The sequence below is a fragment of the Odocoileus virginianus genome, chromosome 13 (genome assembly GCF_023699985.2).
Source record: "Odocoileus virginianus isolate 20LAN1187 ecotype Illinois chromosome 13, Ovbor_1.2, whole genome shotgun sequence".
In the NCBI taxonomy this organism is placed as follows: Eukaryota; Metazoa; Chordata; class Mammalia; order Artiodactyla; family Cervidae; genus Odocoileus; species Odocoileus virginianus.
In genome coordinates, this window is record NC_069686.1 from 55,910,766 (window position 1) to 55,932,865 (window position 22,100).

Consider the following 22,100-nt stretch of genomic DNA (forward strand, 5'->3'; position numbering starts at 1 on the left):
TCTTATTTTAGCCTCTTCTTGCTTCCTCACTGTTTCTCTTCCAACCCTAAAGTTCCAAAATTGCCTGGGTGGGGCTGGCATTTTTTTGATCTTCTTGAGGACCCCATGATGTAACTTGTGTTAGTTTTCAGTTTTTCTTCAATACTGACTTAAAAGTTAGCTTTCTCAGTTTTGCTAAGTTTTCTTTTCCTCATTTGCTTTTTAGCTTCCAGAATTGTCTTTCTATCATCTCCTTTTCTGTTGTGCCCATGTGTGTGGCTTTACAAACAAAATTCATTTACTATAAATGTAGAGAACTTCACAAGGGAACAGCATTAAATGCATGTATTTAACCTGCCATCTTGACCCATAGTTCAGTTGATGTAGTTTTAATGTTAAGCCTTTACCGATTCAACAAATAAATCCTGATTTCTATTAAGTAAGGAGTAACATCATCTTGCTTCCATAAATCTAAGGCAATTTTTTGTACCATTAAGATACACTTTCCTTTTTATATTTAAGATAGTCAAGTTTTCTAGCAGTAAAACTACTAGGCAAAAATGGGGAATACTAGCTAACTTGGGAAAAGTAGGTCCATTCTCATCTCTCTCTTTTTTTAAATTGGGATATAATTGCTTGACAATGTGGTGTAAGAACGTGAATCAGCTATATTATACATATACCCCCTCCCTCTTGGGCCTGCCTCCCACTCCCCAATCCCCCCATCAAGGTCATCACAGATCACTCAGCTCAGCTCCCTGTGCTATAAAGCAGGTTCCCACTTAGTTATGTATTTTACTCATGGCAGTGAACCTACATCAGTCCCAGTCTTCCAATTCATCCCTCTGCCCCTGTGTTCACACATCTGTTCTCTATGTCTGTGTCTCTACTCCTGACCTGCAAATAAGTTCATCTGTACAACTTTTCTTATGCCACATAGAACTGAAGGTATGACCCAGCAATTCCATTGCTGGGCGTATACCCCAAGGAAAGCATAATTGAAAATGAGACACACACCCCAATGTTCATCACAGAACTATTTGCAGTGGTCAGGACATGGACGCAACCTGGATGTCCTTTGACAGATGGATAGATAAAGAAGCTGTCGTACACATACACAATGGATTATTACTCAGCCATCAAAAGGAATGCACTTGACTCAGTTATAAGGAGGGAGATGAACCCAGAGCCTATTTTACAGAGTGAAGTCAGGAAGAGAAAGACAAATATCATATGTTAACTAATATATATGGAATCTAGGAAAATGGTGCTGATAAACTTACCTGCAGGGCAGCAGTGGCGATGCCGACATTGAGAACAGACTTTTGGATACAGGGGAAAGTGGGATGAATTGAGAGAAGCACTGAAATATACTACCATATGTAAAATTAGATAGCCAGTAAATTTCTATGACACAGGGAGCTCAAATCCAGTGCTCTTTGATAACCTAGAGGGATGGGATGGAGTGGGAGGTGAGGGAGAGTTTGAAGAGGAAGGGGACATACATATACCTATGGCTGATTCATGTTGCTATATGGCAAAAACCAACACAGTATTATAAAGCAATTATACTCAATTAAAAATTAATAAATTTAAAAAAGAGTAAAGAAGACACCATAAAAAAGACACCTGCATCCCAATGTTCATAGCATCATTATTTACAATATCTAGGACATGGGAGCAACCTAAATGACCATTGACAGATGAATGGATAAAGAAGATGTGGTACATATATGCAATGGAATATTACTTGGCCATAGAAAAGGAACAGATTGGGTGATTTGTAGAGATGTGCATGGACCTAGAGTCTGTCATACAGAGTGAAGTAAGTCAGACAGAGAAAAACCTCTTTACCTCTTAATTCCATTCATATCTTAGCAGCTTCCCCTTCAACTGTAGTACTAGAGTATGATATAAACAAATGAAAATATTTTCTACACTAAGTGTTTTTTCCTCCAATGTTAAAAGAATTACTAAACCAGGGACTTGTCCTTAATCACGCCCTATCTCACACTCCCCAACCCAAGCATTCACTAAGTTTAGATTATTTTACCTTCTGAATATCTCCTGCATCTATTCTGTCAAATGAAAAAAACTAAAATGATTTAGTAATGAGTTTGATGTTCTTTGGGGCTTCCCTGTTGGCTCAGAGGTTAAAGCATCTGCCCACAATGCGGGAGACCTGGGTTCATTCCCTGGGTCGGGAAGACCCCCGGGAGAAGGAAATGGCAACCCACTCCAGTATTCTTGCCTGGAGAATCCCATGGACAGAAGAGCCTGGTAGGCTACATCCACAGGGTCGCAAAGTCAGACATGACTGAGAGACTTCACTTTCACTTTGATGTTCTTTATTCAGGGAGAATCAATCCATGGGCTGGGGAGTACAGGGCCTCGTAAGTAGTGGAGCACTCCTTCCGATGGCTTTGGGCACAAGTGAGTTTTATAGACTCTGAGAGGAAGCAATATGGACACAGAATGATTGGCTAGGCAGTCAGGGACCTCACTGTAAGGTTAGCAGGTCCTATTTTCTGTTAAAGCTGAGTTGGAGACTTGTGACTTGTATATGTGAGGTTTCCTTGACGATGAGGAGTCTCCCCTAAGTGCAGCTTGATTTGGGTTTGGAGTTGTGACACAGACAGGCCGCTGGGTTGGGCTCCACTCTGTGGGCCCCGATTTATAAATTAATGCTGTCGGCTTCTTCTCTATGTCCACCGCCACACACCCCTCAGCTTCATTCACTGCCTTTCTGCCAGGCTGAATTTCTCAAATACAAATATGATCATGTCACATTCTTCTGCAAAACTCCCAGATGGATTGTTATTGCTTACTCAAGTCCAGACTTAAGAGCAGCATGGTGACGGCTGAAAGAACATTCCCACAAGTCTCTCCAGCCTTCTTTTCCATTATGGCTTCTCTGGCACCAGGCACTTGGGTGAGTTCACACACATTTTTGTGTTTGCATATTTATCTCCACGTTTTTCCTGGAGACATCTTTCAAGACCTCCTTTGGTACCTCCAGCAATCTCTCACCAACCCTCCCAAAGTTGGGCTTGGAGTTCCTTTTTCCAAACTTCCAAGCACTCTGCCCCATTCCAAGATACCAACCTGCATTGCAATGAATTGCCTACATTTCCATACCCTACTAGAACTGTCCTGTTTTTTCTATTCTGCTTGTCCTCTATACTATCTGACACTTAGTAAAAATGTTTCCTGCTACAGTAATATTGAAACTGAGGGCTACCAACCAAAATCATATATTCTATTTTTCCCTTAAGGGGCTATTTTGCCCAGTTCTGTAATTATTTGAGCCATTTTGATTTGACAGTCATTTGCTGGTCTGGGACTGAAGTAACTTTTTTTTTTTTTTTTTTTTGCTATTTAACTCTTTAACCTCTTTGGGCTGCAATTATGTCATTTTTATAGGTATTTTGATTAGATCGCTATAATTCAACTCTAAGAATTCTATTTTCTTTATAATCTCTCTGCCCTTTTCTGCCCCTTTCCACGCATGTACCCCCTTTTCTGGTGTCTCCAAACTAAGGCTTACTCTCAGCAAGCTGTCAGCAACTCTATTCAAGATTTTAGCTAATAATTTCATATACACTCTCATATGTATTTGTATTACTAGACTAGACAGAACTTTGGATGTCTGAAAAGTCTGATAAATCCCAAAGGTTGAAGCTTCGTATGGAAGGAGGATTTTATAATGCCTATTAGATTGTTGGACAAAGATATTCCACCCGGTACCACTCCCCTCATCACCTAATTGACCTTATAGCATGTCTTAGGCGTATGCATGGGCTGTAAACTATTGTCTCCGATTCCTGTTGCTTGTTTCAAAATTTTATGTCAACCAGTGTCCCTGGGGATGAAAACTGGGTAAAAATGGTTGACTTGCCTCCCATGAGATCTGAAGAATACAGACTTACTTTAGTGAGCTTATTCAGTGAATAGCAAAACCTTGAAAGGTAAACTGATTACAGAGATAAAGCAGTTAGGATCTCTTAGGAGAACAGAAATTCATATGCATTGAGGAAGAAAAAAAAAAAAGCAAAAAAACAGTTGTTTTTTTTCTGTAAAGGGGAAACATCTCAGTGGAAAGAGATTGTTCACATTTTCAAGTCGGCAAACTTCCTTCACAGCCACATCATGCATCAAACCGAGAAGGGAGAAGGGAGGCTTTTTTTCTTTTTTGGTCCCTAATGTGCACAAGGAAGGTCCCTTGAGATAAATGATCTTGGAGCAGGAAAGATCATACTAGCAATAATAACAACAATGTATCAGTGATTCTCAAATGCATCTGTGAGACAGAGTATGCTTTATAAAGGACATTCATTTCTATTCCATCTCACCTGATCATTATGACAACCCCAGGAGGTACATACAGTGAGTATTACTATCACTATTTTACACATGAGAATCCTGAGCTGTGGAAGAGGTAGGGTTCTTTGTGCAGAATCACAGAGCTAGTTAGTAGCAGCTTTGGAGCCAGAGTCCAGATTTTCTGAGAAATGTTGTCACATAAATAGAGTACCTGCCCTGCCTGCACACAGAAACGCCCAGGACATGGAGTAAGTCCAAACCTGCCTCTCATTTGGGAGTTCAAGTCAGTGGCTCTGGAGATGTTCAGATTCACCTGGAAGTTCTCAGAAGAGGACGGCAGTGCAAACTGGGAAATTCCTTGGCAGTAGTTTATCAATACCTCTGACCTGTCTTAGCTAGAAGAATCAGTGCCTTTCTTTTCCTATGTTGGCTGCTGGGCTTGTAAATTTACAGAGAGAAATTAAAGATTTGTTTGATGGACTTAGAGGAATTCCAAACAGTTTCACTTCTTTCTTTGTGCAAAAAAGAGCATCAGTGGCCTGGCTCCTTGAGGGTATTGCCTGGTGTTCTTGACCTGGTATCCAAAGAATCTGTTTATCCTACTGGATTAAAGAAGAGGAAATGTTGTCCAATTTTTTAAATTACCATGAACTCCCCTGTGTTTTTAACCTGTCAGCTTAGAATCCAGAAGTGTCAATTTTGGAGATATAGTACAAATCCTTCATTGAAAATGGCAGGGAATTGAGGTTCAGAAAGATGAAGGAATCACCCAAAGTCAAGAGAGTTAGTTAACATCAGAGATAGACCAGAATCAGCAGGCATAATAGTAGTTTCTAGCTACCCTTTTCTTAGCATCTACTGTGTTCTTGCTACTGTGATTTGTACTTGCATATCTGTCACTATATTGATTCTTATGCCTCAAAATTGAAGGCTCTTATTCCCATGTTTTTGTCTGAAATCTGTCCTTAACAAATTTATATCTTGTTTCTGCTATAGTCTGGTAGGGATTAGTGGGTGACAGGTGGGGTGGATGGGCACTCTCTCTTCTTATAGTCACTAAAGACCCAGAATGAGAGAGTTTTCAACTCCCAGTAGATGACCCACATGAAGCACACACTTCCATGGTAGCTGGAGTATGAGGGAAAACTCAGAAAACTCTTACCCAGCTCTGTACTTGGGATAAGAGTGTGGCATCACTTTGGTTCATGGCTCCTCCACCAAATCAGTCACATGGACCAGTCAACCTCCACAGAGTAGCCAGAGTGATGTTTCTAAAATATACATCCTCCTACTTCGCAACTCTGATGGAAATACTACTTCCTATCACCTTAAGCTAAAACCAAGCTGTTGCATAACACCTTTCACCTTATTTAATCTGGTCCATTCCATCCTCAGGCCACTATCCACAAACTCATGTTCCTTCATCACATGTGCTGAAAATCCTTGACTATTTCAATCACTTCCTTGGCTCAGGATCTTTCTATATACTGTTCCCTCTTCTCCCTCGTCCATGTACTTTCCCTCTGCTTGGCTCATTCTCTTGTATTCTTCATGTTTCAGCATCAGTGTCATCTCTGACCACCTGTAAGTTCTCTGTGAAACCAACTGTTGTCATTTCAGGGGGACTCTGAAGACCTCTGGTATCATAGTCCTTTATGCTTCAGGGCAGAGAAGAATTCAGCAAGAGCAAGGTAGTAGATAAGAAATGATTTATCAGAATAGGATGCTTCTGAGGTTTATAAGTGGGCAGGTGAGGAATGCCATGCCCCCAGAACCTAGTGAGCTATGATTTTATAATCAAAGGAAAAGTAGGGAGGGGGGAGAAGATCTCCTTTGTCTTTCTTGAGTAGATGCCATGTTTTCATCATTAGGTCATTTTTCCAGGTTATGTAGGGGGAGTTTTCTTGTCTCTGCATGGTCAAACTAGGTCCACAATGATTATTTTTAATGTGTGCAGGGAGCATGTCCTAGGGATCATTAACTTACTGAGTTCACTGGGTAGGATGTGGGTCTCATGCCACCTTTGTTTTATTGTTTTGGGGCATGTCCTATGTTCCTGTTGCCTGGTTTTGTTGCTAAGCAAGACTGCATGGTTTTGTGGTTAAGCAGACCTACTTTCTCAAGTATTCATTAATTTACAGGTCTCCCATAGCTTTCTACTTACAATCCTCGAGTGGGATTAACTATTTAATCATGTATTTCATCCCCTCATTCTGTCCCTATCACCTGTTCATAGAGATTGTGGCTGTTTTGTTCTCATTATATATTTAGTACATCATGCAAGACCTGGCAGAAAGAAGATACTCAATAAATATTTGTAAAATGATTACACGCAAGAGTGAATGAACAGATATTGTATGTATCTCACGTACAATACTATACTTTGTCTTCAAAAGCACAGTGATGTAGGCATAGCAGCTAAATCACTTAGGATAGGAACTGTGCATAATAAGTGTTTCAGTTTTGGCTATTTTGTAGGTAATGATAATTCTAAGCATTTCTAATGCATTACCTGCCTACTGCACATTATCAATGAATAATATATTTTTATCTTTTTGAATATTAAAGTACACAAGTGGAAACCTAAGCTTTGAGTGATAGAATGTGGAATATATTTTTAAAGGCAGATACGATCAATTCAGCTTTTTTCATAAAAATTATGGAGTGATAATATTTTCAAATAAAAAAATCAAATATAGTCTGTCAAATGATTTTTGTGTCATTTTCAAGAGTAGAGAAACATCTAATAAGAGGAGTTTTGACACCATTGTATTGACATATCTAGGCCAATCCGATGGTTTGGAAGGACAATGACATTGAATATATGTAATTAGAACTCTCATGGAAATTCCAAGATAGATGGTTATCACCTAGTTAGAACTAAACAGAATAAAAAGTCATTGGAAGTTTGGTAAGCCTATTTTAAAAGGTTACCAGTGAACAATGCATAGTAAGAATTCTATGTACATACATTTATTTTAAACCCAGAATATTTTGTATAAACTTGATCAAGTTAACAAGTCCTGCCTAAAAGCCTTTTGGAAATTCTTTAAGTACTACTCGCCATGATTTTAAAATCATTTAGAAAAGTCATTTAATTGGAATAATTAAAGCAAAACTCATTACTGAGTTTTCTTAGCCATGTAACTTTCAGATGAAGTCATACTAAATATCTCCCTGTCTATTACAGCCATCTCCTTAATAACATTTGTCAGCATATATTATACACTAAAATTATTTATGATATTTTATTATTGCTGACTTTGATTTAATTACATTGGAGTTTAAAAGAAAAGGCACATAAGCTGAGAGGGTCACAGACACTTGGTCACAGCAGTTTTGTGAAAGGCCATCCTTCCCCTTGCCTCTGCCTCTGCCTCCACCAGCTTCCCCACTTCTAAAACCAGACATAAAATTGTATGGTACCATCTCTTCTGTGTGTCTGTGTGTGTGAGTGAATGAATGTATAATCTATTCCTAATCCCATCTTCATAAAATGCTGTGGGCTGTCCTCAGAAATTACAATAACAAACCCTCTCAGTCACAAATTCACCCCAATCTGTTTGGGTTTTTTCTGTTTTTTGTGGTTTTGTTTTTTTTTTGCCCTTGGCCCTGCTGTGCAGCTTATAGAATTTTAATTCCCTGACCAGAGATTGAACCTGGGTCCTTGTCAGTAAGAGCATGGAGTTTTCACCATTGGACCACCTGGGAATTCCCTTTGGTTTTTTAAATACTGCGTCTCCTCTATGTCTTTAAGAGGTGAATATGTCCATCAAGATGTTTCAAATTAGAGCTCAGAACCTTCCGGAAGGAGCTGTCCCCCCATTTGGAGAACACCTTCTCTGGTGGATGATATCACTTCTAATGCAGACTGAGTGACAGTTTCTCCCAACCACTGGGTTTTTTTTTTTTTTTTAATATACAGGAATCTAATAGTCACCTCTTCTAAAACTTAGAATTATCCTTATACTCCCTGGCCGTGTTTGAGATTTCTGGCTGTCTGAGGCGTGTATCACTTGTATCCTGCTCAGGGGCTTGTGTGAGGGTGCAGTCAGGTGGTCGGCACTGGGAGGCAGGTTGCTGGCCCATCCTCTGTCTTCCGTGACACCCACTCCCTCAGTGGGGGCCCGCTCTGGAGCTACCAGGCACTCCACACCCCCCTGGTTCAGACCTACCCTATTTATTAAATGTACTTTCAAGAAAACACATGGCAAATTCCTTCTCTCAATATACAGATAGGTCGTCAGATTTTATATTCCAGCCTTCCTAAGGCATTTGAGTAATTGCAGAACTCTAAACTTTAAGTCAAAAGAATTAATCTTTGTCATTTACAATCATTTATTTTAAATTTTTACCATTTAAAATACTTACATATAGGGAATTAAGTAAATGACATGCACATGATGTCATGTTACTACATATTAAAATTACATTTACCCATCCCATTCCAGCCTCCAACTAACAAAAATAAATGGAAAAAAAAAAAAAACCTTAAAAAAAAAAACCAGAAAAAAAAAATTACATTTACAAGATGTTTTCACTTTTTAATATAAAATTATAAATATTTTAAACTTGTAGAATTTTAATGGCAAGAAAATGCTTATGTCATGCAAACAACAGGAAAGAGTATAGTAAGATGAAAACTATTTAAAATATCACAGGAGAGGAGGAGGCAGCGGCAGCGGGCCGGGGAAGGGGTCCGCAGGAAAGAAAGATCCTATTTGCTGTGGGAAATGGATTGGAAAAGAGAAGGCAGTGGTAGAGCTCTTGGGAAAGTTGCAGAAGCCCGGGTCATCTTCTAAGAATCAGGCGTTGGTGGAAGCAGCCCAGGAGACTGTGAGGCCAGAGTGGTGAATGTCATTGTCAAGTCCACGCCCGGAGGGAGAGCGCTGGAGAGATGCGGGCCTGCAATCTTGAGGAAGGGTGCTTTCAAACCAGTTCGTGGGGCCAGCCAGGACCTTGCCCGACCCGGGAGTCTGGCCAGAAACCTGAGCGGGAAGGAATGCACTCCCGGAAGGAGCTGGCAGAGCACAGCGCCGGGGACTCGAGGCCCCAGGAGAGCAGGAAGGGTCCCAGGGACATGCCCCCGCGGTGGGGCCGCTGTTCTCCATGGCCCTCGTCAACGTCCTCCTCTGCCTTTTCTGGACCAGCTCTTCATCTGGCCCTGGCGCTCCGCGGAGGACCCTGGCCACTGCCCACCCCCGCCCCGACCCCCGGCCACTTCAACTTGGGGCAGATGACCAACTGCTCCCCGCGGCTGTCCTCGGAGCAGCTGAAGACAGGCGTGCGGCCGCTGAAGCGTGTCAAGGAAGGAGCAGAGAAAAGAGTGTTTCTGTCCGAGTGGAAGGAACGCAAGGTGGCCCCGTCGAGGCTCACCAGGCTGGAAGTGAGAGATGACTTCTTGCACGGGCGTCGGATGCTGCAGGCACTGCAGACCAAGCGTGGTCACGCTGCTGGGCTACTGCAAGAATGATAACATCATCCTCACCGAGTTACCACCAACTTAGGCTCCCTGGGCAACCTGGAGACGACGCTGAATCTCTCCAAGTACTGCAGCCTGTGGCAGTACAGGCTGCGGCAGTACAGGCTGCAGCTGGCCCTGGGCAACCTGGCCATCCTCCACTTCCTGCACCCCAGCCCCCTGGGCACGCTGGTCATGTGCGACTCCAGCGACCTGTCCAAGACACTGCCCCAGTACCCGCTGATTGCCAACTTCGGCCTTATGCTCAACGACCTGGACACGTTGCCCCTGGTGAACCGCAGCTAGACCTTGGTGAAGTGTGGCTACTGGGAGCTCCGTGGGGACTTCGTCGCCCCAGAGCAGCTGTGGCCCTTGGGAGAGGACGACCTTCAAGGACGACCTCATGCCCACCTATGACAAGACGAGCGACATCTGGAAGATTCCAGACGTCTCCAGTTTCCTTCTGGGGCACGTGGAAGGGAGCGACATGGTCTGATTCCACTTGTTTGATATTCGCAAGGCGTATAAGAGCCAGGAGCCTGCAGAGAGACCCAGTGCTCAGAACGTCCTGGACGCTTCAGTACGTCGCTGAGGGCTGGGAATCAGGAAACACCTGGAAGACTTGTACCGGTTCTGCCCTGATGTAAGGTGTTAGTGGTCCTGCCCCAGGTTCTCCTCTCCTGACCGCCTGAGGGGCGTTGCTAAGCAAGAGCACATGGGCTTGACGTGAGCCTGTGTCCAAGCGAAGGTGGAGAGAAGCAGTGAGTCTGACCAGTATCTGAAGGAAGTAACAAAAATAGAGCTACAAAGAAGTGTCCCTAACTAAATCTGTAAGCTTGTGAGCAATGCGTGTAGAGAGGTTTTTAAGTGGCAGTGTGTGGAAGAGGCAAGCGGTATTTCTCCCTTTGTCAGGTGAGTATCTGTGGTGTACTTCACCGTTCGGAGGAGACATCACTATGTTTCAGGTGCCTGCTCAGGGACAGGTCTGTGTCATCCACGTCTCAGCAGGCTAGCATGCTTTCTAACACCTTGAGTGCATAGGGAACATTTAAAATATCATGTATGACGGAAATCACATCTCTGTTACTACTGCCTTGGATGGTGCTTATGAAATTCCTCTTTACCTTCCAGCTGGATATTTATTCTGTGTTCAACATTAATTATTGTGAACATTTTACACCAACAGTGCCTGTCACTCACTCATTACTGGAAGGCGCAGAACCCTTCCACGTGAATTGCTTGATTGAATCCTTCAGAAAGCTCTTTCCTTGGTCCCTGTCATCCTCATTTGCAGGGGAGGAAGGATTTGGTGCATATTCATCATTACCAATACGGGGGTTAAAGCTGGCATTGAGGGCAGAAATGCTGTGCTCAGGTCTCCGGTCACCAGAATTACAGAGCGCTAGCCCCAGCCCACCCGGCAGTCTCAGACTCAGTGTCTGGGTGGAGTCTTTGCATTTATCACTGGTTCCCTGGTGATACAGCCAGTGCTGCCAGTCTGGGAACCACATTTTGAGAACCAGTGTCCTTACCTGTCAGGCAGGCAGTCCAGGCAGTAGACAGGGAGTACGATCCGTATTATCCTTGTTCTCTCTCCCGTGGTGATTGGGTCCTGTGAGTCCTACAGTTGGTCAGAGAATATGCTTGCCCAGAGTATATTAACTGCTACTCCTTCTTATAAACATGCTGCCAGAACCCACTAGCATGGCTGTAATCAAAAGGATGGACAATAACAAATGTTGTCAAGGATGTAGAGAATTGGAACCATTATATGTTGCTGGTAGGAATGTAAAATGGTCCAGCTACTTTGGGAAACAGTCTGACTGTCCTCAAAAGGTAAAAAATGGAGTTACCATGATCCAGCAGTTCCACTTCCCAATATTTGCCAATGAAAATTGAAAACATCCCCATAAGAGAAGTTGGGCACAAATATTCATAGCAACATTATTCATAATAGACAAAAGACGAAGATAACCCAAATGTCCATCTGCTAGTGAATAGACAGAAGAAAATGCGGTCCATCCATACAAAGAGGTAGCATTCAGCCAGGAAAGGAGTGTGGCACTTATGCATGCTCCAACATGGATGAACATGCTAAGTGAAAGTGGGCATCACAAAAGACCAGATGCCATATGATTCCACTTGCAGGAAATGTCCAGAATTGACAAACTCACAGAAATAGAAAATAAATTAGTGGTTTCACAGGGGCTGGCAGGGGCTCGGAGTTGAAGAATGGGGGGTGCTTGCTAATGGGTACAGGGTTTCTTCAGGGGTGATGAAAATTTCCAGAAATGATAATAGTGATGGTTACACAACTCTGCATATAATAAATAACACTGAATTGTATAAAAGGGGGATATTTTGTGGTTTGTGAATTATATCTCATTAAAGCTGGAAAAAAATCACAGAAAAAGACTGGAAGTGAATATTTGCCTTTGTGTGATGAGATTATGGTTTTTATTTTAATTACTGAACTATTCCTCTATGATTTTTGCTGTGAGGAAAACATAACATAAGTGTAAAAAGAAGAAAGGAAGAGATTGCCAATGATTTTTAAAACCAGTTTCTGCGTCTGTGTGTGTGTGTATGTGTATTAGTATGTGTATCCAGCTATGCTTATCTATTTCCACCTACACTGTTTATTTGGTAGGAAAGGTTGCAAGTTTTCCACAAGCCATGCCTAAGGAAGGTTTGCTTTGCCTTTCCACAAATTTGGCTCTGGCTAAAGCGCTCAGAGATTTAGACCTGGATTTATGTAAGTCTTACCTTACTAATACATGGAACCCTTTAGATTTCAGCCTCCCTAGCATCCTCTGTATTGCTGAGGAATGCAGTTTTTGGCCCTCTTATCTCTCCATATAGAGGAAAAAGAGCTTTGGCATCAAATTGACTTCAGTTGCAGTGGACTCCATTGATTGCTAGTGACATGACCCCTGGCTATCTACCTCGGTCAGTAAGCAGCGGCTTTCTCATCTGTTAGGCAGTAAAGAACACTGTCATGTTCTTGAAGGATAAAAATGAGGAGACCCATGTGAAAAAAACCTTAGCACAAATTCTCAAACATGGAGAGTCACCTTATTTCTTTTGTCTTATAATTGCACCATGCTTCCAAGATCAAGCATCCTGATAGTGAGAATTTTTTGAAGAGTGGAGCTGGCCTCTCATTTCTTAGGATGGATTTTTTTTTTTAATCTCTTAGGAGTCTTTTTGGTTCCACTAAATATGCCCAAACTCTTGAATAAACAAACTCCCAGCTTTATTCAAATAAGCCTTGGTTTTTCTTAGGAGAATAGTGGGTTTTCTTTTCTAAGTTAATAGAATAAAAAACTTCAAATGTGTTTTCTCCACAAAGACTAACTTAATTCTGCTAGAAGCTTTTTCCATTTACTGATGGGACCTAAGGCGACCATGACGGTTAATAATACTAATTGTTTAAATCCATTTGTTAGGAAAATAAAGTTCTTATTTTCTTAACATTATCATTTTTTTTATGAAAAGAATTAACTTAAATCACATAGCACCTCTTGTGGGTTTTTTTTTTTTTTTGCCATCTCTAAGCTTGGTGCCATTTTGTTTCAGTATTAAATACAAATCTCATCAAAAGCCTTTTGCAAGGTAGCTTATTTCTATTATTCTCAAGCCTGGTCAAACCACATATTGATAGCATCCTCAATCTCCCTGAGCCCCTGAGCCAAAGTTGACAAATACATAGAAGATAGCCTGGGGTAAGAACTGCCATATGACCCAGCAATCCCACTTCTGGGCATACACACCGAGGAAACCAGATCTGAAAGAGACACGTGCACCCCAATGTTCATCGCAGCACTGTTTATAATAGCCAGGACATGGAAGCAACCCAGATGCCCATCAGCAGACGAATGGATGAGGAAGCTGTGGTACATATACACCATGGAATATTACTCAGCCATTAAAAAGAATTCATTTGAATCAGTTCTAATGAGATGGATGAAACTGGAGCCCATTATACAGAGTGAAGTAAGCCAGAAAGATAAAGACCATTACAGTATACTAACACATATATATGGAATTTAGAAAGATGGTAACGATAACCCTATATGCAAAACAGAAAAAGAGACTCAGATGTATAGAACAGACTTGTGGACTCTGGGAGAAGGCGAGGGTGGGATGTTTCAAGAGAACAGCATCGAAACATGTATATTATCTAGGGTGAAACAGATTGCCAGCCCAGGTTGGGTGCATGAGACAAGTGCTCGGGCCTGGTGCACTGGGAAGACCTAGAGGGATCGGGTGGAGAGGGAGGTGGGAGGGGGGACTGGGATGGGGAATACATGTAAATCCATGGCTAATTCATTTCAATGTATGACAAAAACCACTACAATATTGTAAAGTAATTAGCCTCCAACTAATAAAAATAAATAGAAAAAAAAAAGATAACCTGGGGTAAAAGGTAACTTACTCCATTTCTTTCAAAGTAGATTTATTTCTTCATAGACATTAGTCGAGAGGACTGTGATTTTTTTTCTTTTCACACTGGTGCTTCCCTCTGCCTCCTGGTGGTTGAACAATACTAGATTTTTTTTTTTTTCCTGTCCTTTGGAAATATTGCTCATGGCTCCTGTGGGCTGTAGGAGCAGAGAGTCTACAACAGATAAGGTCTCAAATCTCTTCAAACACTCCCCATGCTCGCTCTGCTGCCAAGCCATTAAGCAAGGCAAACTCCTCCCGCATATGGGTTGTTAACTCTTTTTTTTTTTTTTCCATTTATTTTTATTAGTTGGAGGCTAATTACTTTACATCATTACAGTAGTTTTTGTCATACATTGAAATGAATTAGCCATGGATTTACATGTATTCCCCATCCCGGTCCCCCCTCCCACCTCCCTCTCCACCCGATCCCTCTGGGTCTTCCAAGTGCACCTCTTATTTGTTCAGTGTTGCTCTTAAATATGGCTTGCCTGAACTCCAGTTTCTTTCTGGATTCAGAAGAGAGGACCTGGAATCTGCTTTGGTTACAGCAGGGTCTGATGGTCTCCTGGCCCATCTCAGATGCAGCTTGACATGTAGCTTCCTCCTTTTGGCCTCACTCATTCATTCATAAATTCATTTCCCCAATCCAACAAATTTATTTTAACCACCTAGTATCAACCATTCTAGGTGCTAGAGATATTTTAGTGAATGTAGCAAGTAAAAAAAAAAAAAAAACTTCACCTTTCTGGAGTGTATTATCTAGCGAGGGGAGGGAGTGGAGAATAGGTATATTGTACACATTGCTATATATAGTATATCTGAAAGTGATAAGTGCTTTGGAAAAACTGTATAACAGAATGATGGAGATCAGAAATTTCAAATGAAGAGGTTTATGGTGTTAGATAAGGTGGTCAGAGTGGAGTCTATTGAGACACGGCAGATGAGTCAAGATTTGAAGGAGGTGACAAAGTCAGCCAGAAACCCATTTGGGGAAAGAATTTTCCAGGCCAGGGCAAAAGTCTTGGGGTGGGAAGAATCAAGATGCACTTGTTTAAAAAAATTAATATTTTTGGCAGTATTAATCATTGGGAAGTCAGAGATGAATCAAATACGTTTCTTGCTTCCAAGAAGCTTATAAACTGGTATGAGATCCATAATAGACAATTTCAATATATCATAATTGTTGATAAAACATAAAGCTAAAGATGCTAAGGGTGATAGAGCATCCCTGTAGGATGCTATAAGAGTGCTATAGGAACATAAGAGAGATTTGAGGATGGTAGCACTGCTAATAGTTTCTCTTTGTCGCATTTTCTAAACAAGATTGGATAGAGTATAGACTAATCACAGAAAAATATAGTATTTTTCTGATGAGAAGTATTCAAACTAGTTTAGGAAGGTCTGTATAAAACATCCCATTTTTGTCACTTCTCTGATAAAAAATACTTTACTGAAGGATCTGAGAAATTCTCAGTAAAGAAATGATTTCACTTAGCTTTGTGACCTTCCAAAGGTTTTTAATCAATGGAATCCTTGGGAAAGTCTTCTCTAAATCAAGCTCCATGTAGACAGTCATTCATAGTAGTGTCAGGTCAGACAGCAGGGCAACCTGAGCCTGAGATAAGAGTCAACCTGAATTCAACCTGAATACATCCTACTTCATTCCTCATTTTCTTCATCCATAAAATGAGAAGTTTGATCTAAATGGTCTTTAAAAAAATCGTGGTACCCGATCAGATTGAGTCCATTGAATTCTTTTCTTGAGGCCATATGACAGACGCGGTATAGACTGACTTATTCCATAAATTTTATTCCAGAAGTATGCATTGAATACCTACTATGGGCTGTGCAGAGTTCTCTATTCTGATGTTACAACTGTGATAGCTATGGGCAGTGCCCCTTTTGGGGTGTGCAGTCTATTAAGGGAGACAGATAATGAAAGTGTAAACATATCTATAAGGAAATTTCAGGTAGTGATAGGTACCAGGATGAATCAGCAACAAACCACACGGGAATGGTAGGGAGAGTAATTGGGGATGATAAGACCTATGTCAGATTGGACAGTGAGGGGAGGGAGCTGAGCTGAGGCCTGAGAAATAAAAGGAACCAGTCATGCAATATGTGGTCAATCTTCCAGGCAGAGGAGAGGATGGATGTAAAAAAATACCTGTAGTGAAAAAAGTGATGTGCTTCAAGTTCAGAAAGAAAGTCAGTGTAGAAAGAAGGCAGTGGACAGAGGTGAATGGGTCTGCCAGGACTTGGCAAACTTTTCTGTAAAGGACCAGACAGTGAATAGGTGAGGGTCTATGGGCCACACTTGTGTTTCTGGCAACTACTCAACTCTGTCAATGAAGCCAAAGCAGACACAGAATTTAAAGTTGAGTGTGGTTGTGTTTAGACAAAACCTTATTTACAAAACACACTGGATCAGATACAGAGCCATAGTTTGCAGACTCCTGGGGCAGGACATCAGGCTTTAGGTGATTGATAGTGACCAGATCACGTAGAATCACATAGTGAGAGAATTAGAGGAAGGAGCTTCTGTTTCATTCAAGCATAAGAAGGATTTTCAGAAGGTTTTTAGCAATGTAGTAGTGTGACTGGTGGAGAAGGAAATGGCATCTCACCTCAGTTATTCTTGCCTGGAGAATCCCGTGGACAGAGGAGCCTGGCGGGCTACATTCCATAAGGTTACAAAAGAGTTGGACATGACTTACAGACTAAAGACAACAGCCAATGTGACCGGATTATGTTGTAAAAGGCCACACTAACTGTATTTGGTGAATGGATTGTAAGGGAAAGAGGCTAGGCCAGAATAAAAGGTCATGTGATGGTTATAAAAGAACAAAGAATGTGATCTTTGGCCTCAACAAGCCCACCATTTATGTGGACAGACGTGGTAGAGAACGATAACGATTAAATATCAGTGTATTAAAGTCTCTGCAAAGGCTTGCTGAAAAGAAATTCATTCAACTTTGTTCCTCATCGTCCTGGTGTGCATTGAGAATCTCTAAGTAGGGACTACAATGTGTGTGTGTGTGTGTGTGTGTGTGTGTGTGTGTAATTTGGTGATTGGTATAATCCTCTTTTATTTTATTTGTACAGGGTAACTCTTTTATGAGATTAGTTTTTATTGGCTTTTATTATAGGATTCATTAGGAAATGTATAGGGTTAACACCAGGGATAAGAAATAAAATGTGAATTGTCTTGAATACCAGACAGTTTAAACTTGTGATATTGCATGTTTCTTCTCTACTGTCCTGCTTTTTAATCCCTCTCAGTCTTGCTAGTAAGTAGTTCATAGTGACACTTAGTCATTCATTTGTTTGTTCATTCACTTACTCATCACATTAAAAAGTAAATGCATTGAGCTGGCCAGGTCACTGATCAGATGAGAAAAAAATAACTCTTTCTTCTTTATAAGCTTCCAGACACAAAGAGCTACCTTGGAATCTATCCATGACTAAGCAGAGGAGAGACTACCTAAATTCTTGTTGATTGATGGAATAGACTTTAATGCTTAAGAAAGAGTTTAGCCTATATTGTTCAGTTTGACAGCCACTAACCAAATGTGGCTATTAAGCCCTTGAAATGTGACCTGTCTGAACTCAGATGTGCTGTGAAATATGAAATATACACTGGATTTTGAAGACTTAATAGAAATAATGAAAAATATTAATAATTCAACAATTTTATTACACGTTAAAATGTTAGTAGTTCAGATATAAGTTGAAATATATTATAAAATTAACTCTAAGCCTTTATTTTAACTTTTTAAAATCTGGCTACTAAAAACATTTAAATTGCACATGTGGCTCACATTGTATTTTCAATGCATAGCACTGGTCTAGATTCACTCAGCTGGATGTCTGATTTCATGGCTCCTTGGCTCCTGGAATGCCCGTTTGAATTAGTCTACAATAGATTTCCATTCTGGAACCAGGTAAGGAAATATTCAGCCTCAGGTTTTAGGGCAACTCAATCATGACAGGTATTTACCAACAGAGAGAACCCTGGGTTCCACATGACTGGTATACCCCCACACCCATGATGGAAGTCATTGAGAAAAAGCTGGGTTCATTGAGATCAACAGCAAATGTTCTAAACTGTCTTGAAAAGTAAAGTGAAAGGGTTGGTGACTCAGTCCTGTCCAACCCTTGGCAATCCCATGGACTATAGACTGCTAGGCTTCTCTGTCCATTGAATTCTCCAAGCGAGAATACTGGAGTGGGTAGCCATTCCCTTCTCCAGGGGATCTTCCCAACCCAGGAATCAAACCAGGGTCTTCCACATTACGGGAAGATTTTTTACCATCTGAGTCACCAGGATTTTCCTTTTTCTTATTAACTGATTGAGTGCAAGAAATTTAGATGTATTTTTTAAAAAAGGTTTTCTTTCTGTGTGATCTCTTGGCAAGGAGATGCATTTATGTGATTCTTCATTCTTCTTGCAGAAAAAAAAAAAAGGTTCAAGTTTTTCCTACTCTGTAAAGTACATTTTCTCTTCTTGAGCCTCTCCTAGCATTCATTTATCATTCAACACATGTGAAGCACAGCTGCTGTTTATTTCTGTGAAATAGTTCTGGCCTCACCTGCAAGAAAACTCAGTCCCATCTTGGGTTTCTTTGTACTTCAACCCATGGAGCAAACCTCACGCATGTGAGCGTCTTGATCAGTGTTTTGTTCCTGTGCTACCATTTCATTACCTGGACACCTGTGCCTTGTGTTATGTATGAAAAACTCCAAATGCAATTCTACCTTGAGAGGTATCCATGGCTTGCAAATTCACATTGGTGGTCTTTCTTTCTTTCTTGGGGAGGAGTTCTGTTTCTATTCATGAAAGAAAGAATTACTGTTACCCAGTCAGCCAAAGACCCTCTCAGTCAATCTCCCTGCACTGTGTCTAAAGCACTGAAATGTTTTTCTGGTCTGTTGATTTTGAATTTTCCCTTCACCAGTGCTTCCACCTCCAGCAAGAACGGTCAAGTGCATGATTCAATTTGAAAGCGGTTGGTGTCTCCATATCTCCTAAAACTTGCTGCCTCTGTTGGGCTTGTACACTTAATGGGGCTCAGCGTGCATCTGATGCTGAGACGAGAAGTAGAAATGTCATTAGAAATGTTGCCTGGATCAACTTTAGTTTCTTAATTATAAAGGAAAACTGAATGTTGTCATTCCTTGGCTAACAAAATGGAGATGGAGGTGGGTTCTAGGATTGAGAAATTAAGGATGGGATCTTTTGGGGTGCTTGCTCATTCTTATCCTTACACTCACATTACATATGACACATCCTCTGTCGGCTTTCGAAGGCAATGTGATTCTACGGGAAAAGTGTGGGTTTGGGTTTAAGATTCAGATGTGCTTCAAGTTCTGAGTCCATCAGACACTATCTTTGTGTGGAGCCAGGATCTTGGGTCTACTGGAGTGCGGAGCTCCATCCCAAGGGTACCCTCCTTTTGGGATTTTTGCCCTGTAGCTGCCATCTTGGAATTCTTCATCATTTTATCTTTGGATTTGTGTTCTGTAGGTAAGCCCCGCGGCTTGCTGGCCTTCTGGCCTCCTGCCACTCCCCACCTCCCCGGGGGACTAGTCTGCTCCTTCCCTGCTGCTAATGACCGCTACCTCAGTGGCCCAGGGGCAGGTGTGCAGAGACCGGAAGCTGAGAGGCTATGCCTGGTATGCCAGCTCTGTGGCTGAGCCTCAGGCTCCTTGAGGGGTTGTACCTGTACCCAGAGATTGTGACGTTAAATAGTAAAAGTAAACATGGAGACGGGTCAAGAAAGAGACCATAAAGTGAAGTGAAGTGACTCAGTCGTGTCTGACTCTTTGTGACCCCATGGACTGTAGCCCACCAGGCTTCTCCGGCCATGGGATTTTCCAGGCAAGAGTACTGGAGTGGGCTGCCATTTCCTTCTCCAGGGGATCTTCCCAACCCAGGGATCTAACCCAGGTCTCCCGGATTTCAGGCAGACGCTTTAACCCTCTGAGCCACCAAGGAAGCCCGAAAGACACCATAGAAGGAAGGAAATAGCTTTCCCCCTTTACTTTTGAATGAAGGGATCTGCACTTTCATTTTTCACTGGACTTTGCAAACTTTGCAGCTGACTCTGACTGTGACTTTGGGAAAGTTCCTTAGCCAGTTGACCCTCTGTGTTATCAGTCAGGATCATGATTCAATAAGAAAAGCACTAGTAGTGTGTGAGTGTTGGTATTTATGAGTACATGTTTGTACACTTGGGGCTTTCCAGGTGGTGCAGTAGTAAAAAATCCTGCCAGTGCAGGAGACCCAAGAGACACAGGTTTGATCCTTGGGTCAGGAAGATCCCCTGGAGTAGGAAATGGCAACCCACTCCTGTATTCTCACCTGGAAAATTCCATGAAAAGAGGAGCCTGATGGGGTCCCAAAGAGTCGGACAGGACTGAGCAACTGAGCACGTACACATGCACATGTGCACACGTTTATGAGTACATGTGTACACACACACACACACACACACACACATACACATATAAATATGGGGCTTCCCTGGTCGCTCAGACGATAAAAAACCTGCCTGCAATGTGGGAGACTCAGGTTCGATCCCCGGGTTGGGAAGATCCCCTGGAGAAGGAAATGGCAACCCACTCCAGTACTCTTGCCTGGGAAATTCCATGGACAGAGGACCCTGGCAGGAGTTCATGGGGTCACAAAGAGTCGGACACGACCAAGTGAATTTCACTACTACTACTACGTATAAATATACATGATACATGCATGAGTTTGATACATACATAGATAACAAAGATACTAACCTTTAGGGGTTGTTTGCTTCCCACTGAAGGGGGTAGAAGTGGGCCTCTGGACAGAAAATGTCACCTCTTTGGGGAGAAGCACAGACAGCCATGCTCAATCAGCTGGGCGAAGGAGCTGGTGACCACCTTCACTGACCCCCTTTCTCCTCCTGTCCCCTTATCTCCTGTTGGTGGCTTCCTCTTGCAGACCCAGACCAGAATCCACACTGCAGGGAACACTGCAATGTGGTCTAGGGACTGGCCTCCCAGGGCCAAAGCTGGGTGGAAGGGGAGGTGAGATGGGGGGCAAATGAGAACACCTAACTGGACTTCAGTAAATTTCTCTGAGGGTTACATGAGATAAAGCGTATGAAATACTGTAACTGTAAAGTACTGTTGAATCCAGGCAGAGGTCTTTATTATCCACCTTTGCATGTTTTATCTGTCTGGAGAAGCCAGAACAAGTAAGAATTCACATAGTGGGGTTTGTAGCCTTGATTCTGTCACACCACCATGCTCAGAAGTGGTGGTGTTTTACAAGACACAAGCCAAGATTCCACTGACATACTTGCTATTCAGTAATACAGAGATCAAGGTGGTGGGGATTTTGGGTTCTAACCCTGGCCCCGACATATTTCTGTCGGAAAACTGAACAGGCCACTTACTTCTAATCCTCCCCTTACTCATCTTTGAGATGAGAAGACTAATAGCAGGCTTAGTGTGAGGATCAAGAGATTGTTTTCTTTCTTTTTTCTTAGCTGTATTTACTTTGTGTCCACACCACATGACTTATGGGATTTTGTTCCCCAAGCAGGGCTCGAACCCAGGCCCTCTGCAGTGAGACCTTGGGGTCATAACCTCTGGATGACCAGGGAAGTCCCAGGAAACTGCTTTCATACACATACTTCCTTTCATGAAACCAGGCTGGAGAGTCTAGGTTGTTGAATCTCTGAAGTAGTGGGTTGTTTCTCTACCTACTTCACTTCTGGAACTGTGTTTCAAGTGCTGCTGAAAGCATAAAATTGATAGTTGTGACATCTTTGAATTCTGGGACTTGTGAGTGCAGTGACTCCCAAGATGTAGGATGAAGTGACATTGCTTTTCTCCATGTCTGACC

The 22,100-nt window shown here is 41.9% G+C and overlaps 1 protein-coding gene and 1 pseudogene across 1 annotated transcript in view; both read left to right on the forward strand.

The window, feature by feature from the left end:
- The window catches only part of DPP10 (dipeptidyl peptidase like 10), a 1,494,592-nt gene that overhangs the window by 99,124 nt on the left and 1,373,368 nt on the right, over positions 1–22,100 (forward strand). The window lies entirely within an intron of this gene.
- Positions 8,017–10,720, forward strand: LOC139038008 (protein O-mannose kinase-like; annotated as a pseudogene).